Below are 17,673 nucleotides of genomic sequence, written 5' to 3' on the forward strand. Positions count from 1 at the left end.
CCAAGGGACAGGAGGCTTTCGTAATGGGGAACATAAATGCTGAAGTCATTCATGAAATCAAGAAAACGAGAGGATGGTGAGATATGGAATTTCCTTCCTCAGACGTGAAAAGTGGATATAGCACTCAGGTCGAATGGAAGACGTTGCAAGATCTTCATAAAAAAACCAATCTAGCAGTAGCTAAGGTTTGTGAACGGGTTTAAGGAATATTCACATCATCTGGTGTATCGTTTCCATTTGAAGGAATAATTACGTCGAGTAGATGGTTTCCTTGCTGAGACTAAGATGTTTTTGACTTCGTATAGTAGGCGAAAGTGTGCTAGGAAGGTAGCAGATGAGATCTGTGGAAGCAAAAAAGAGTGAAGAAGCTGCAGACAATGTCCATAATTTGCTCCACAGCTTTGAGAACGTAGACTATGAGAGTGGACAGCAAGGTTCTCTTGTTCCAAGCGTTGCTGCTTTTCAAGTGCCGAAACAGGAGAGCAAATAGGTTAAGTAGGGAGTCTGAAGTCTTGCTGCCATAAAAAGGAAGGGAGCAAGAGAACCTGAGGGTTTGGCGGAAGTTGAAGTGGCACCATAATAGGATGGTATACAGTCTTTGGAATCCTTGGTGGTGGAATTGCTGCCGCCAGTATAGCCAATGAAGTTTCCACAGATGTAGATTCCTGCTATTCCTCTTGCAAAGCCTCTAGAAATGCAGGAGTGAAATAGTTCTTACCAGAACCTGATGTGGGAGGAGAATGGGTTTGGTATTGAGCCTTCTCTCCTGGCCTTGTGGTGAAAGAACAGTTCACGCCCCTCATGGCTTATTCCTCTTTAGAGGGGCATTTGTGGCAGCAGACGTGTGCATTAGGGTTTGTGCCCCTTGAGTCTGGGGCAGTGGTTTTGACACCTGGTGTCCCATCTTCAGTACTTGATGCATGTTGTGCCGTTTTTGGCAGCATGCGTCTTTGGTGCTGTATGCGCCTCCTTGGGCATCATGTTCGGCTCTGGACATGCCACTGTCGATGTTGTGCGCACAGTCTTTGGTGCATGTTGACACACTTTAGGTGCCAGGAGTACAGGGACCGCCAGCTTTGTCCTTGGCTGTGATGCATGCTTGAGCCCCTTGTCGAAAGCAGAGAGCGCCCTGCAGAGGCTACTCAGCATTCCCGCACACGAGGGCGCCACAGGTGTCTCGGAAAGAAGTAGGCTGAGCAGAGGGGCTATCCTACCTCTTTCGGAGATGAAGATGAGGCAGCAGATAGCTAACCTAATGCCTCTTCAGCTCGGAGTCAAGCTATCTTTGCCACTTGCCACCTCTGCACTCTAGGGGAAATTCTCCTGCAGTTGTGGCAATTGGCCTAGTCGTGATCCAAGTCCAAGCAAAAAACAATAGCTGTGGCAATCGGTGATGGCCATAACGATAATATTTAAAGCCCGCAGTCTCTCTCTGCACCATGGTTCAACTGAAAAGTGTTTTGGGGTTGCAGAAGCAAGAAAACAATTGAACTACCATGCATACCTAGTACAAAGCTTTGAGAGAGATCTCTGCCTTGTGCCACCCTGTCACCCATGCAGCATGGGTGATTCAGCCTGCTTATTAAAACAGAACCCCCCCCCCCCCACACACACGTAAAACTATGCACTTTGATTAATGCCCTCACATGTAACTTCTAAGCTAAAGGCATTAGTTATTGCTTCCACGTGCTGAGAAGAACATATATTAAGCACTTTTTTTTTTTTTTAGTGCTGAAAACGTATCTTCTAGTCAGGGGTGGCATAAAGTTTACAGGGCTATTAGTCTATCAGTAGAAGCTGGAGATCTAGTGTGGGAACTGTAGTATGGATTTATGCACAGAAAAATGCTTACAGAATAAAAAGTGTTTTCTGCAACAAAATGATCTATGCACAAAAATGTTTTGCATATCAAACAGGGAAGGGAAAGCAGTTTTACTTCCACCCCATGTTCTCTTCTCTGGCTTCTCTCTTGTGAGGTGGTGGGGGAAGAGCCAGAGGCAAATAACTGCTTATTCCTAAATCATTACCTCAGTGGCTGGGTAAAGAGAATGCAGACAGCTCAGCTCCTATCTGGTGTGCTGCACCTTCATTGGGCTTGTTGTAAAAAGATGTGTTGTAAAAGTACACTGAAATTCAACATACAAAGGTAGATCTTCAAACGATACGCGAGCGCGTACGTTTGTTCGCGCAGCAGGTGCGAACAAAAGTACGCTGGATTTTATAAGATACGCGCGTATCTTAAAAAATCTGGGGTCAGCGCACGCAAGGGGGGTGCACATTTGTGCAACCTGTGCGCGCCGAGCCCAGCACGGCCTGCCTGTTCCCTCCGAGGCCGCTCCGATTTCGGAGCGGCCTCGGAGGGAACTTTTCTTCGCCCTCCCTCCACTTAACCCACCCCCCCAGCCCTATCTAAACCCCCCCCCACCTTTGCGCGTGTCGGCCGGCAGCCCCGCTCCGTCCTCCGGTCCCGGGGGCTGGTCCGGAGGCCTCAACCACACCCCCGGGCTGGCACCACGCCCCCAGGCCCACCCCCTCCCTCCCCTTTTCGAAAGCCCCGGGACTTGCGCGCGTCCAGGGGCTTTAGGCGCGCGAGGGCCCTGCGCGCCTATATCCGGAAGGATTTACGCGCGTGGGCCTTTTAAAATCCGCCCCAAAGTGTTCCTTTTTTTTTTTTTAACCATCAAGGTTGGAAAAAAAAACAAAACCAAACCTGATGCAGTAAGCAAAAAGAAAATTATTACTTACCTGCTAATTTTCGTTCCTGTAGTACCATGGATCAGTCCAGACCGTGGGTTATGTCCCCAATCCAGCAGATGGAGTCAGCCCAAAGCTTTGAGGGGGCGTCACCATAAGTACTACTACCCCCTCTGCAGGAGTTCAGTATCGAGTATATCAAAGCCCGAGTAAACAGAAACCCCCTGAGTGGATCAAGTTGAAACAAGACGGCAACAATAAGCCGCTGAATTGAAATAGAGAAACTGGAACCTTCCCACCAACGGGTGGGGACCACGAACATAGCGTGTCAACCTCCATAAACAGTGAAAACTGGAAACACGTGAAAAGACAACAGCAGGAAGACACTACTGTAACATGAGGAACAGCTGAGAAGAATCAGCCCCAAAGACAGCTGAGCAGGAGTAGAACCCAAATGCGGTGGGCGTCTGGACTGATCCATGGTACTACAGGAACGAAAATTAGCAGGTAAGTAATAATTTTCTTTTCCCTGTACGTACCTGGATCAGTCCAGACCGTGGGATGTACCCAAGCTTCCCTAACCCGGGTGGGATCCTGCGAGGCCTGCTCGTAGAACCTGTTCGCCAAAGTGTCCATGGGCGGATGAGGCGAGATGTAGTCTATAGTGTCTCGAGAACGTGTGCAACGACTTCCAGGTGGCCGCTCTACAGATTTCTTGCGAAGATACCGAGCGACTCTCCGCCCAGGAGGCCGCCTGAGAACGTGTAGAATGCGCTACAATGCCGGGCGGGGGCGTCCGCCCCACCCCAATGTAGGAAGCGGCAATGCCGGCCTTCAGCCATCTTGCAATGGTCGTCTTCGAGGCCTGAGATCCCTTCCGGGGCCCGGACCAAAGGACGAAGAGATGGTCAGAAGTCCGGAAATCATTCGTAGCCTCCAGGTAAAGGCGCAGAGTGCGCTTGACGTCAAGGAGACGTAGAGACCGCGGCTCCGAAGGGAAAGATGGAAGTTCCACCGTCTGATTCATATGGAACGCGGACACCACCTTCGGAAGGAAGGAGGGCACAGTACGAAGCGAGACTCCCGAATCGGAGAACCGGAGATAAGGTTCTCTGCACGACAGAGCCTGTAGCTCGGAAATACGCCGAGCGGAGCAGATGGCCACCAGGAACACAGCCTTGAGAGTGAGATCCTTGAGCGTCGCCTTCCGGAGAGGTTCAAACGGAGGTCCCGACATGGAACGTAGTACCAGATTGAGACTCCAAGAGGGACAAGGGTCCCACAATGGAGGCCGCAAGTGCTTGACCCCCTTGAGAAAACGGACGATATCCGGGTGTCGTAACAGAGAACCTCCGTCACGCAGGAGGGAGCCGAGAGCGGCCACTTGAACCCGAAGAGAGTTGTAAGCGAGTCCCTTGTCCACCCCTGCTTGGAGGAACTGGAGGATCTGGGGGACAGACGCCTCCGTGGGTCTGGTGTTCAGGCCGGTACACCACAGCTCGAACACCTTCCAGACTCGAACATAGGCCACCGACGTCGAAGTCTTCCGAGAACGCAGCAGCGTAGACACTACCGCCTCCGGGTAGCCCCGTCGGCGGAGGCGGCGCCTCTCAAAAGCCAGGCCGCAAGACAGAAGAGTTCTGCCTGGTCGAAAAATTCCGGTCCCTGGTGAAGGAGGCGGGGAAGATGTCCCAGACGGATGGGCCCGTCGATTACCAGTTGGAGGAGGTCCGCAAACCAAGGCCGTCTTGGCCACTCTGGCGCGACGAGTATTACCGTCCCCTGATGAACCTCTATCCGGCGGAGTAGTCTTCCCACCAGCGGCCACGGAGGGAACGCGTATAGGAGCAGATCGGCCGGCCACGGGAGCGTGAGAGCATCGACGCCCTCCGCCCCCCGCTCTCTCCGGCGACTGAAGAACCGAGGGGCCTTGGTGTTCTGGGCGGACGCCATGAGATCCAGGTGGGGAGATCCCCACCGCCGGACAAGCAACTGCATGGCCTCGGAGAGGGACCACTCTCCGGGATCCAGAAACTGGCGACTGAGGAAATCCGCCTGGACGTTGTCTACTCCCGCGATGTGCGAGGCCGCCAGACGGCCCAGATGCCGTTCCGCCCACTGCATCAGCATCGCTGCCTCGAGCGCAACCTGCGGGCTGCGAGTGCCGCCCTGTCTGTTGATGTAGGCCACCGTTGTCGCGTTGTCGGATAAGATTCTGACGTCCCGATTCCGAAGGAGAGGCAGGAAGTGGATAAGCGCCAGCCTGACCGCTCTGGTTTCCAGACGATTGATGGACCACTTCGACTCCTCCGCGGACCACGTCCCCTGCGTGGCGCTGCGGTCGCAGACTGCTCCCCAGCCTACGAGACTGGCGTCGGTGGTTACCACTACCCAATTTGGTAGATCGAGGGACATGCCGCGAGCCAGATTCTCCGGGACCATCCACCAGGACAAGCTGGGGCAGCGGGAGAATCACCTGGTAGTCCTGCGAAAGTGGTTTCCAACGGGAGAGAAGTGCTCTTTGCAGAGGCCGGAGGTGCGCAAATGCCCAGGGGACCATGTCGATGGTAGACCCCATCACCCCCAGGAGCTGTAAATAGTCCCAGGAGGTGGGAGCTGGTAATGCAGAGAACCGCTGTATGTGCTCTCGCAGGGCCTGTGCCTTGTCCTGCCGTAGAAAAACCGTGCCCAGACGGGTGTCGAAGGTCGCTCCCAGGAAATCCAAGAGCTGCGAAGGCACGAGGGAGCTCTTGGAGAAGTTCACCACCCATCCCAGAGACTGCAGAAACTCTATCACCCTGGCCACTGCCGTCTGTCCATGCCGAAAAGACTTCGCTCGGATGAGCCAATCGTCCAGATAAGGATGAACTAGGATACCCTCCTTCCGAAGGGCAGCCGCCACGACCACCATGATCTTGGTGAAGGTGCGCGGGGCCGTTGCCAATCCGAACGGGAGCGCCACAAACTGGAAATGCTGATCCAGAATCTTGAACCGTAAGAGACGATGATGCTCCCGGCAAATGGGGATGTGAAGGTAGGCCTCCGTCAGGTCCAAGGAGGCCAGGAACTCCCCTCGATGTACCGCCGCGATCACCGATCGTAGCGTTTCCATGCGGAACCGGACCACCCGAAGGGATTTGTTGACTTCCTTCAAGTCCAGAATGGGGCGGAAGGAACCGTCCTTCTTCGGTACCACGAAGTAGATGGAATAATGGCCCGAGCCCACCTCTCCGGAGGGTACGGGCACAATGGCGCCTATTTCCCACAATCTGTCCAGCGTCAATTGCACCGCTCTTCGCTTGACGGCCGAGCCGCAGGGAGAGAAGATGAACCGTCCCTTTGGAGCGCGGGCAAACTCCAACGCGTAGCCGCGTCCTATGGTGTCCAAGACCCACTGGTCCGAGGTGATCCGCGCCCACTCCTCGTAGAAGAACGCCAGCCGCCCCCCAATCCTGGGGACGGCGGAGAGGGCGAGCTGAACATCATTGAGAGGACTTGAGAGAGGGTTGTCCCGCCGTGGGAGCGGGACGCGCGGGGCGGCGCCCGCGAAAGGAGCGTGCCCAGGGCTGAGACCTGGGGGCAGGGGGCCGAGCCGCCGCCGGCCTGTAATTCCTGTAGCGCCTTTGCGCCCTGGCTCTGGTCCGGGAGGACGAGAATGCCCTGGTGGAACGATATCTGTCTTCCGGCAGGCGATGGACCGCGTTTTCCCCCAGGGATTTGATGATCTGGTCCAGATCCTCCCCGAACAGGAACTTACCCCTGAATGGCAGGGAACCCAGACTCGATTTGGAGGATGTGTCCGCCGCCCAGTTGCGTAGCCAGAGAAGTCGACGAGCCGCCACCACCGAGGCCATGGAGCGGGCGAGGATCCTAAAAAGATCATAGGAGGCGTCAGCCCCGTATGCCACCGCAGCTTCCAGCCTATCCGCCTGGGCGGCCTCCCCGGGTGGCAACACCTGCGAAGTGAGCAGTAGCTGCACCCAGAGAAGACTGGCCCGCTGGGCAAGCGAGCTGCACATCGCCGCCCGCAGCCCCACGGCGGAAACCTCGAAGACCCGCTTGAGGAAGACTTCCAACTTGCGATCCTGCGTATCTCTTAGCGCCGCTCCACCCGTGACCGGTATGGTCGTCCGCTTCGTGACCGCCGACACCGCGGAGTCCACCCTGGGTACCTTGATGAGATCCAGGAAATCTTCCGGCAGCGGATACAGCCTCTCCATGGCGCGGCTGCCCTTCAGAGCCGCTTCCGGGGCATCCCATTCCCTGGTGAGAAGCTGCAGGAACGACTCGTGAATGGGAAAAGCCCGAGCCCTCGGACGAAGGGCTGCCAGTACGGGATCCCCCTTCTTAGAGGAAGTGACGACAGCGGGCGCAACGGGAGCTGGCGGGTCCGGAGGAGGATCGAGGTCCAACCCCTGAATGATTTGAGGGATTAGGTCATCCAGCTCATCCCGCTGGAAGAGGCGCAGCGTGCGTGGATCCTCTCCCTCTGAAGTAGAGTCCCCTTGTCCCGAAGCTGCAGGATCCGCCCCAGGGGAAACTGGGGCCGACCCAGTCCCCCCCGAGGCCACAGGGAGTCGGGCGTGTACGGGGAGCTGTGGGGCCCCCACGCCCGCCGGAGCGGGGGGGGGGCCGGGGAGAGGGACGAAGGTCGCGGTAGCTTGGGTGGTGGAGGTCCCGTGGGAGCCGCCAGCTCCTGAAGATACGCTGTGTGCATCAGACGAATAAATTCTGGGGAAAACCCCGGCCTACTCGGGGGGGGCTCCGCGGGTGGGGGCCCCGGGGGACCCTGCCCCTGCGGGTCTTCCTCCGGATCTGTCTCCGGTTGTAAGTACGGGGGAGAGCCCTCTGAGGCTTCCCCATCCCCCAGCGCTGCCTGAGCTCCCTCAGGGTGCAGCGCATGTAAAATGGCCGCCGTTCCCGCCAGGAATGGGGGAGGGGCCGGCCCGCGCCGCCCGGGCAAGGCTGCCATAGGGAGAGAATGAGTGAGGGTCCGAGACGTGCCTTCCCCCCCGGGGAGGCACCTAGCGCAGATCCCCTCCCTTGACACGCGCGATCCAGGCTCGCCGCAGGCCGAGCAACGCGCCGGCCGCGGCATCGAGATCGCGATGGAAAACCGTTCCCGGCAGCTAAAAACACCCTGGGCCTCGGGGGGGGGGCCGCGAGACGAAGCGCCGCTGCGGGGGGGCCCGGATGGCCTGCACTACCCGCCGACGAGAAAAAACGGCGCCGCGGGGGGGCCTTCCTGGCCGCACAACCCGCCGACAACTATCCCCCTGCTCCCCGCTGCAGCCCACGTGGAGCCGCAAAATGGCCGCGGGAGAGGGAGAAGACGCTGGTAGGCCGGTCCCACCGGCAACCGCGTCCAACCTAACTGTAAAATAAAATAACAGCAGCAACAGAAAAGCAACTTACCCCGGAGAAGCCACTAACGCCGGAAAGGAGAGAGAGAGAGAGACAGAGAAGCACAACAGGGAAGCCACGCCTCTCCAATTAAGTAATTAACTTTGTCCTTTTTTTTTTTTTTAAACAACTTGATCCAAACAAACTAGTGCTAATCAAAGACAGAGAATAAAGCACCAAAACAAGGGAAACACAAAAAGGTTATAGGTGATCGGGAGCAAGCCCAGATTCCCCTACTCGCATCTGCTGGAGTCAGAAGATACTGAACTCCTGCAGAGGGGGTAGTAGTACTTATGGTGACGCCCCCTCAAAGCTTTGGGCTGACTCCATCTGCTGGATTGGGGACATAACCCACGGTCTGGACTGATCCAGGTACGTACAGGGAATGGGATGTTAATGCTTTGGGAGTTAAAAGCATGCAACCTTAGATTAAAATGTGTACTTTGTGCAAAAGACCATTTAAACTCCCTCCCTTTTAAAGTTAATGTGCGCACAAGCAAGATTTGGCACCACAAGCCATCTGCAACCAAGAGACTGAAGCCAAGCAACTTGCTCCACCACTGCCAAAGAAGAACCACCTGCCCCATTGCTACTGACAGATAGGAACCAAAGAAGTCTTCTGTAATTATATGTTGCATTCATTTTTGTGGGAGACTTTAATAATTTATTTCATTTTGCAAAAAAAAAAAAAAAAAGCAAGTTGAAGGCTACCAATTTAAAAATGATCTAAAAGCTAGATACTGGCTGTGTAATTTGATAAGTAATGACCACCAGAAAGGATATTTTCTGTTAAAGGTGTTGAGGACCCAAAGTCAAGCCATTTTCACCTTTATAATTGCCATTTTTATCTGGAAAAATTAAGAACTGGAGACAGCCAGAGGGTCCAGTGGCAACACATACAGGCTCAAACCTCAGAATTGGTTTTTTAGGTCAGAGACTAGGTAAGATTTGGAGGTAGTGTTTAGTCTGTGCTCAACACCTTTTAGACAGCTCACACACTTCTAACAAATTTTTGAAAGTACTGTAGCACAATTACCACAGAAAACTTGTGTCAATACCATGCGACTATTCTGTGGACCATATGGTTAGAGAAATTACTCAGTGTGGCAGAAAGATATATATAAATAATCCCAATTATATTTCAGTAGAGATGTGAATCGGGTGCCGGAATCTGTTCCGGTTTCCGCAGGAAATTCAGTTTCCCATAGGTCCGGACGGTTTTTGTTTTCGGCTGTCCCGAGCCAAAAAAACAAACAAACCACTCCGACCCTTTAAATCTAATTATTTAGAATCCCCCACCCTCCTGACCACCCCCAAAACTTTCCTGAAGTACCTGGTGGTCCAGCGGGGGTCCTGGGAGCGATCTCCCGTTCTCGGGCCGTCGGCTGCCACTAATCAAAATGGCACTGATGGCCCTTTGTCTTTACCATGTGACAGGGGCTATCGTGCCATTGGCCGGCCCCTGTCACATGGCAAAGGCAAAGGGCCATCAGTGCCATTCTGATTAGTGGCAGCTGACGACCCGAGCAGGAGTTCACTCCCAGGACCCCCGCTGAACCACCAGGTACTTTAGGAAAGTTTTGGGTGTGGTCAGGAGGGTGAGGGATTCTAAATAATTAGATTTAAAGGGTCAGGGTGGGTTTGCGGTTTTTTTTTGTGTGTGTGCCCTTTCACCCCCCCCCCCCCCCCAAACGATAAGAAAACCACATGAAAATGTCATGGGGTTTTAACATCATTTTCGGGGTCCTCCGATACTTGAGTGATTAGAAAATGTTGTACGATATTTTCATCCGTCAAAAAAACGATGCACATCCCTAGTAGTCAGTGCCACTGCCCAATAAATTTCCAGGTACATCTAAGCATGTTGCCGGCACATATAACACCTTATGATTTCCCTTTGGCACAATGCATGTGTTAAGAAGGGTATTAGCAGTGAATTTGAGATTGAGATCATACTCAACATACCCTGCTTATGAAAGATTCACTGTCAAGGTACGCACAGAAGTAACCCATTTGGTGACATTAGCCCTATTCCCGTTGATGTCGGACACAAGCGAGAAGGTTTTTGGGGGTTTTTTTTGTTTTTTTTAAAAGGATGGGGTAGGGCAGGGAGTGAGAATCTGTCCAAGTGGTCATAAAAGAAAGGCTATGAAGCTAGAAGACTAAAGAGTGGAAGAAAGGGTGCTAGGCAAAATAAACCTAAACAAAATAAAATCGTAATGTCAGGGAGTGAGGCTAATTTCCTTACTTGAACACCAGTGAGGTAAGGTGAGGACTAGAAGTAAAGTCAATGTTTAACTGGAAATACCCAACTCTGGGGGCCCTTCTTCTGTATATATTTTTTTAATTCAACAAATAAAATCAAACTTAGTTTTTAAAGTATCATCATAAATACACCACATAAGAGTTTCACTGCAAAAACAATGAATGTATCTCAAAGATCCTTCACTTAGAATACAAGCTTCTTCGACTGATGTTGTTTGTATCCCGTGTTTGGGACCTTCATTTTCCGTTTATTTTTCCTGGAAATGTCCTCAGTATTTATTATAACCAACAAAAACGGGAGAAACATCAGTAAAAGAAGTAATTTTACAGTGATTTTCTCCCAGTGATTACTATACATTTTTTGGGGAAAAACGAAATAACCCAAAAAAACGGAAAATAGATGGTAACCTATGTCACAGGAGGCATTTAAGACCTTCAACAATCGTTAAGCACACGTTCGTATATTTAAATTCCTTACAATGCTGAGGACCTATCACCAAACTGGAACATTAACTACATTGTTTCTCTCCAGCAGTGTTCGAACAAATCCTTTAGCATGGGTTATCAAGGGAAGCAAATGTGTGTATTGCCCCTGTAAATTGGAAGGAGAAAGAAACGATAAAAACAAAATGCTAGCCAAAGCCTGCACAACTCCACAACCGATCGCGGCACAGTAGACATGGTCTCCAAAAACCCGAATGCAGCAAGTCTGTGCGGGAGCTCGATCTCCCACCTATTTCCTCCTCACTCTTAAGGTTGAGAGACGAGTCATGCTGTTCCTCAGCAGCATTATAACGTATGTCTTCTAGAGAGAGGAATGGGCCGGCTCCGTTGCCCGTAGAGCTCGGGGGCTCGCCTGCCTTTTCTTCCCTTGCTTATCGCCACCTTCCGACAGCGCGCACCCGCGGCCTATCAGCACAAAGGCTGTTACTACTTACGGCCGCCTCCCAAACCTTGCCTCCCTTAACTTCCCATATGAAAATAGAAACAAATCCCTGTGAGGTACGAACCTCGTCTACCCCCATTCCTTTAAAAAGAAAAAGAAAGAAAGAAAAGAGGGGGGCGGCAGCGCGGCGCCATTTCAGCCGCTGACGCGCTCTTGGTTCTGCTTTTGCCGCTTTCGGCGGGGGAGCCATTTTGAATTCACTAAATTCAAGTCGCCCAGCGGCTTTTTCAAACCCGTGGAAGCGACGTTACAAGGCAGTGGCGGGATCGGGGTAAGGCGGCAATGCCTCAACGGTCACTAGCCAGGCCCTTCTGCTACCACTTTCACTGCTTCTTCGGGGCCATTTGCGAATGTAAACGCGTCAGGGAAAGGAGCCGTTTCCCTCACACCTACTGCCACCCTTACAGCTCCCCCTACTTCTAATTAGCTTTATTCTTAGCATGCGGCTTCCCCGCCCTGTACTCACCAGAGGTACGTAACCGGGCGGGCTTTAAAAAGAGACACATACAAATCCCCTCACCGACTCAACCGCCCGCCGGTCTCTCACCAGCAACCCACTCTCTCCAGCAGAGAACCGAGAGGAGGTGGGCGGACTCAACGCATGATTGACACCGCCGAACTTGCTCATTTGTTAGAGCCCACAAAGGGTTGCCATGGATTCCAGCAGCCCTCCTCCTCTGATTGGCGGAACGGAGCGTTTCAGGCGCCGGGCATGGATTTGAAAAGGTTTGGATAGAGGCTGGATGGAGCTCTCCGCTGCTGGTTCCAGGATGGTGCGAGAAGGGGAGGGGTAAACAGGCCGGGGTGGTTTAGTTTAGCCTTTTGTTATCACCTAGGTTTTGTGATTCGAGAGAGGCGCAGTTTGGTTATGGGCTTAACATGCGCCTCTGTGAAGGTGATGCGATCTCAACCCTATTCTAATTACTGCGTGGGTGGATTACAGTCATATGGGTTAATTAAACCCTGGAATTCGTTGTGGGAGAATGTGACAAAAGCTGTTAGTGTAGCTGGGTTTAAAAAAGGTTTGGACAATATCTTGGAAGAAAAGTCTATAAACCATTATTAACATGGACTTGGAAAAACCTAGTGCTTATTCCTGGGATAAGCAGCATGGCATGAAATCTATCAATCTTTTGGGATTCTGCCAGGTACTTGCAGACTTGGATTTGCCAATAGGCCTGTGCCTAGGGCTGTAAAATACTTGGGGGGGGCAGCAAGCCAGTTGAAAAATTGTTGCCTGCTAGTTCTGCTGAATCTCACTTTTAGCAGGGAATGGCCTGCTTCCTGCTCCAAACCCTCCCCTCCCAGTGGAGAGAACAGAAAGGAAGGGATGAAGCTGGAAGGAATAGAGCAACAAAAACCTACTCTTCTGTTCCAGCCCTTTCTTTCCTGTCCCATGCTGGAAATAGGAGGAGGGAGGTGAGGCCACAGCAGGAAGCCTAGAAAAGTCACTCTGCTTCCTAATCCTGCTTCTTTCCTCCTATGATTCATGGATTTAAGAGGAGGAGGTGAGCCTGGAACAGAATGAGCAGAACAAAGAAGACTGTTGTCTGAAGAGGGAGAAAAAAAAAGGGGGGTGGGGGGCAACAGTGCCAAGGGGCAGCAAAATTCTAAATCTGTCACCGTGAAACAGGATACTGGGCTTGATGGATCTTTGGTTTGACACAGTATGAATCCCTGCCCCTTAACTTTTATATGATCCCTACAATAGAAACAGAACAGAACCACAGATAAGGACCCGCTTTTTAGTACCTTCCTGTTCCGTAGGGATCCTCTGTGCTTGTCCCATAATTTCTTGAATTCAGATATTCTCTTTATCTCCTTGAGGAGGCTGTTACCTGCATCCACCACCTTTTCTGTGAAGAAATATTTCCTTAGATTTTTCCTGTGCTTCTTTGCAGGTATTTAAAGGTCTCTCAGATCTCTTCTTACCTCCAGGGTATAGATGTTTAGATTTTTAAGGCTGTCCCCATGTGCTTTATGAAGAACATTTTGGACTATTTTACTAACTGCTTTCTGAACCGACTCTATTTGTTTATATCATTTTGTACACAGTGCTCCACATGAGATCTCACCAAAGACTTATATAAAGGCATTATCACTTTCTTTTTCCTGCTGGCTGTTCCTCTCCCTGTACACCCATTAATCCTTTTAGCTATTGCCGTTGTGTTATCTATCTATCTGGCCACTTTAAGATTATCAGTTATTATTCCCCAGATCCTGCTTTTGTTTTTTTGCACAGAAATACACACCCTATATTGTACCGCTCCTTTACAATTTTTGCAACCCAAATGTATAACCATGAATTTTTTAGCATTATATATTAGCTGCCAAACTAGACTATTCCTCAAGCTTCACTAGATCCTGTCTCATATTTTTCACAACTCCCAGGATATCTACCCTGTTGCAGATTTTGGTATCATCTGCATAAAGGCAAACCTTTCTTAATAATCCTTTTGCAATATCACTGATGAAAACTTTGAGAACCAGACTGAGGATCAATCACTGTGGCACACCACTAGTAACCCTACTTTTTTCAGAGTGAACTCTGTTTACCACTACCCTTTGTCGCCTCCCACTCAACTGATTTCCAACTGCTCAGTTTGTTTATGTTTATTGAAATTTTCAAATTTTACAACCACATAACTTGTGGAAATAATGCAAGAAACTGGAATATCAATACAAATATCATTACAGAAATACAAAAAAGAAAAAATCCAAAATATTCATAAACCAGAATCCGGCATATATAATAAGCATACAGGAAATTCTGGAAAATTTAAACAAATCATAAGCAATATATTGTCCCTCAGAAAAAGCCATACCTGAGGGAGACATAACACTGAGCATAATACATTATATTCCATCACCATTATATAATGATAAACAGAAGGAGCAGAGGCATGAGGATCAAGATATGTATGCAGAGAGGCAGGATCTAAATAAACCTATCTAACTCCATGATGAAAAATTAAACATTTACATGGAAATCTTAAAATAAACTTCGCCCCTAGGGCGATAATTTCAGAACGCATTGCTAGAAATTTGTTACGTCTTCCTTGATTTGTATGCGTAATATCCAGATATACCCAGACATGCTGGCCATAAAATAGGGAAAGCCTATGTTGAAAGAATTGTCTCATAATAAAATCTCTATCCTGAGAAACAATCAAAGAGGTGAAAAGAGTTCCATGCTGAGTAATAGTCACTTCCATGGAAGATTCCAACATCTGAATTAAATTGGAGTCTAACTCTTGAGCATTTTCCTCTTGTCCTGAATCCAAAGTTTTTATCATATAAGCTTTAACAACAGGGGGAATGGCTTTAGTAGGAATCTTAAGAATCTCAGATAAGTATTTTTTATGGAGATATATAATTAGATTTAGGAAAATTCAGAATCCTAAGATTCAAATATCTAAAAGAGTTTTCAATATTCTCCATCTTCCTCTGTTGAGCCATATCGGATTTAATCATTGTATTTTGAACCTGTTGTAATGTCGTAACTTGTTAGCTTAAATCCTCCAGCTTCTGAGAATGAGACTCTGTTGTATTTTCAATAACTTGAATTCGATTGGAAAAGGTAGAAGTAACTTCAATCAGTGAAGAAATAGACTTTTCAAGGGTAATTAAAGCTGACCAGATAGAGTCCAGGGTTATCACAGAAGGTTTAGGCAAAACAAGTCGAACAAGATAAGAGTCATCTATGCCTTTACCCCTCTGAGTAGCAATTGCCTCTGAGAAGTTACTCACGTTTTCCCCGGAATGGAAGTTGCCAAGCAAATTCTAACTGCTGAATTCTCCTCACCCTCGGAGGCTCCAATTAGCTCCAAAGACACCGGGGAATTCTCCAAAACATCACCCGATATTGTCACGACTCTTTCAAAGGACACCTCCCCAGCCACTGTCAATCTAAGGCGAACAAGCCACTTGACAGCAAGGAATCACCAGAAATAGCAGCTGAAGGGGGTAGAGGTGGGGTTGATGGAGTGCCAGGATTCAGAGTAACATTGAAGTCCGTTTTGGAGCCGACCGCTCCATGGCTCCAAATGCCAAAGACGCCTCCGACGCAAGCTCAGGTTTCAGAGTCAAGAAGCCCATAATAGTAGGCTGGAGGGGATCGGATTTGGGAGTAACTGGGGGCTCTTCCCTTATCCGAGCCTTATGTTTAGTATGAGGCATATTAGAGGTAAAAAAATTGAGGACAAGAGCTTCAAAGAACCATGCCTCTCCAGGTGGCCATCTTGAATCCCAGCCTTTCCTGCTCAGTTTGTTTATAAGTGGCCTCTGCAGAACCGTGTCAAAGGCCTTGTACACCACACTTAGCCTCTCCCCTGATCCAACTCTGGTCATTCAGGCAAATAAATTGATTAGATTTATTTAATAAGATATGCCTCTGGTGAAACTATGCTGCCTTGGATCCTATAATCCATTGGATTACAGAAACTTCATTATTCTCTATTTTTGCAGAGATTCTAATAATTTACTCACTACTGATGTCAGACTAACTGACTGTAGTTCTCAGCCTCCTCCTTGCACATTTTTAGAGGAATCACATCCGCTTGTCTCCAGTCTTTTGGAACCACTCCTGATTGTAAAGAAGTGTTAAAAAGGGGGCTTTACTGGACAAGATATAACAGAGAAGTCACTGGGGAGTAGACTTGTCACCAGGTAATAAGGTGAAACAGCGGAACTTGTGGAGATTTACAAAGATATTATGCATGTAAGTGTGACCATATATTAGCATACTAGATCGACGTAACTTTATCTCTTCGTGAGCCTATGCATATTGTATATTTGTGCGGTTATAAAAAAAAAAAAAAGGCCAGACAGTAAAGCTGCCAGAACTTCCCTAAGTTCTCAGTAATCTTAGGTGTTTCCCATCTGGCCTGTTATGGAACGCTGCCCGCGGGTCTCCCCGCGAGCAGGCTGCACTCACCTTCCCTTCATGCTGCCTTTTGCCCGACGCGGCTGGTGCCGCCGGAGTCGGGCCTTCCGTGTGGCTGGAGCCGCGGACTTGCCTTCCCCTGCGGCCCGGAGGCCACACCTGGTATCCGTCTTCACCGCAGCCAGAACAGCGGAGGCCACCTCCCCGGGCTCGAGTGGCGGCTGGAGCCGCTGCCGTCTTCCGGGCCTGCCTTCCAGGCCTGCCCTGTGTCTGTGATGTCGACGCTGTGCAGGCCGCTGTCCACGGTCCTGCACAGCCAGCTTCCTGCTTCCCTTAGGCGCCGGCGTGCACCTCTCTTCAATATTTAAAGGGCCAGACACAGGAAGTTTCTTGGCCCCACCTATGATTGGACTTCCGGCTCCAGCCCTATAAAGGGCTGCTCCATCACTTCAGTCTTTGCATTGCATCGGAGTTACTTCACTCTGGAGGCTCCTGCCTGCCAGAGCTCCGTCAGGTCTTCTTCATGGAGCTCCTCTTCGTTTCGTCTCTTCATGTCTAGTCAAGTCTTCGTGCCTGAGGTCCCCGTCCTGGTGTCTTGTCTTGATCTTCTGCTTCCTGATGTCCCAAGTTCCTTGGTGTCCTGTTCCTGTGTCTTCAGCGCTCCTGAGCCTTCTGGTCCTGTCAGGCCGTGCTCTCTCGGATGACGTCTTTCCCGAGCGTGGAGTTGCCTACAGGTGGAATTCGTTCCTGTGCTCCTGAGCCATCATGTCCTGCCAGCCTTCGCAGAGCTCCGGATGACTTATGGCTCCGTTGTCGAAGTTCTGCCTCGGCTGGATTCTTCCCTGCGCTCGTCCCGTTCTCAGCGTGGTCCGTGACCAGCCTCCTCGGGCTGTGTAGGGCGCGCAGTGGGACAGGGTGGTCCACGACCAGTCCTGCGGGTGGACTGTGTAAGGCGCCCTGAGAGACAGTGCCAATGTCCTTCCGTCCAGCTTCTCGTCTCGTCTGGACTTCGTCAAGTTCTTCGTCTCGTCCTGGATGCCATTGCATCAGTCTTGGTATCATGTCAACGTCTTGTTCTTGATGTCGTTGCATCGACCCTGGTCCGGGATGCCGTTGCATCGACCATTGGTCTGTGATATCTTCACATCAGCCTTGGTGTCATGTCTTGTGCCAGCCCTTGTCTCTGATGCCATCTGCATCAGCCTTGGTGTCATGTCTTTGTCTGCGATGCCGTTGCATCGACCCTGGTGTCATGTCTTCATGTGCAGGCCCGTCTGCTCTCGTCCTCAGGCCAGGCCTGCTGCTCCATGCCAATCCAAGCGGCAGTCCGAAAGGGCTTGGAATGGTCGCAGGATCATTCACATTCCAACATCATCATGTTGTTGGCCTTGGGAGCTTGCAGGCCTGGCAGAGGGTAAGACCGTCAGCCATGCTGGAACACGCCGTTAACCCTCGGTTCAGTCCTGGATCCGTCTGGGGT

General features: G+C 50.6%; 1 protein-coding gene across 5 annotated transcripts in view; it reads right to left on the reverse strand.

The window, feature by feature from the left end:
* Positions 1-11,921, reverse strand: part of CDCA4 (cell division cycle associated 4) — a 35,395-nt gene extending 23,474 nt beyond the window's left edge. For 2 of the 5 annotated variants that reach the window (XM_029598090.1, XM_029598091.1), the window contains exon 1: positions 11,775-11,906. The gene's annotated coding sequence lies outside the window, so the exon portion shown is untranslated. Of the gene's footprint in view, positions 1-10,840; positions 10,955-11,774 lie in introns of all 5 variants that reach the window. The other 3 variants (XM_029598092.1, XM_029598089.1, XM_029598093.1) reach the window with 3 other exon arrangements.
* Between the last annotated feature and the right edge of the window lie 5,752 nt (positions 11,922-17,673).

Source organism: Rhinatrema bivittatum, chromosome 4 (genome assembly GCF_901001135.1).
Source record: "Rhinatrema bivittatum chromosome 4, aRhiBiv1.1, whole genome shotgun sequence".
Taxonomy (NCBI): domain Eukaryota; kingdom Metazoa; phylum Chordata; class Amphibia; order Gymnophiona; family Rhinatrematidae; genus Rhinatrema; species Rhinatrema bivittatum.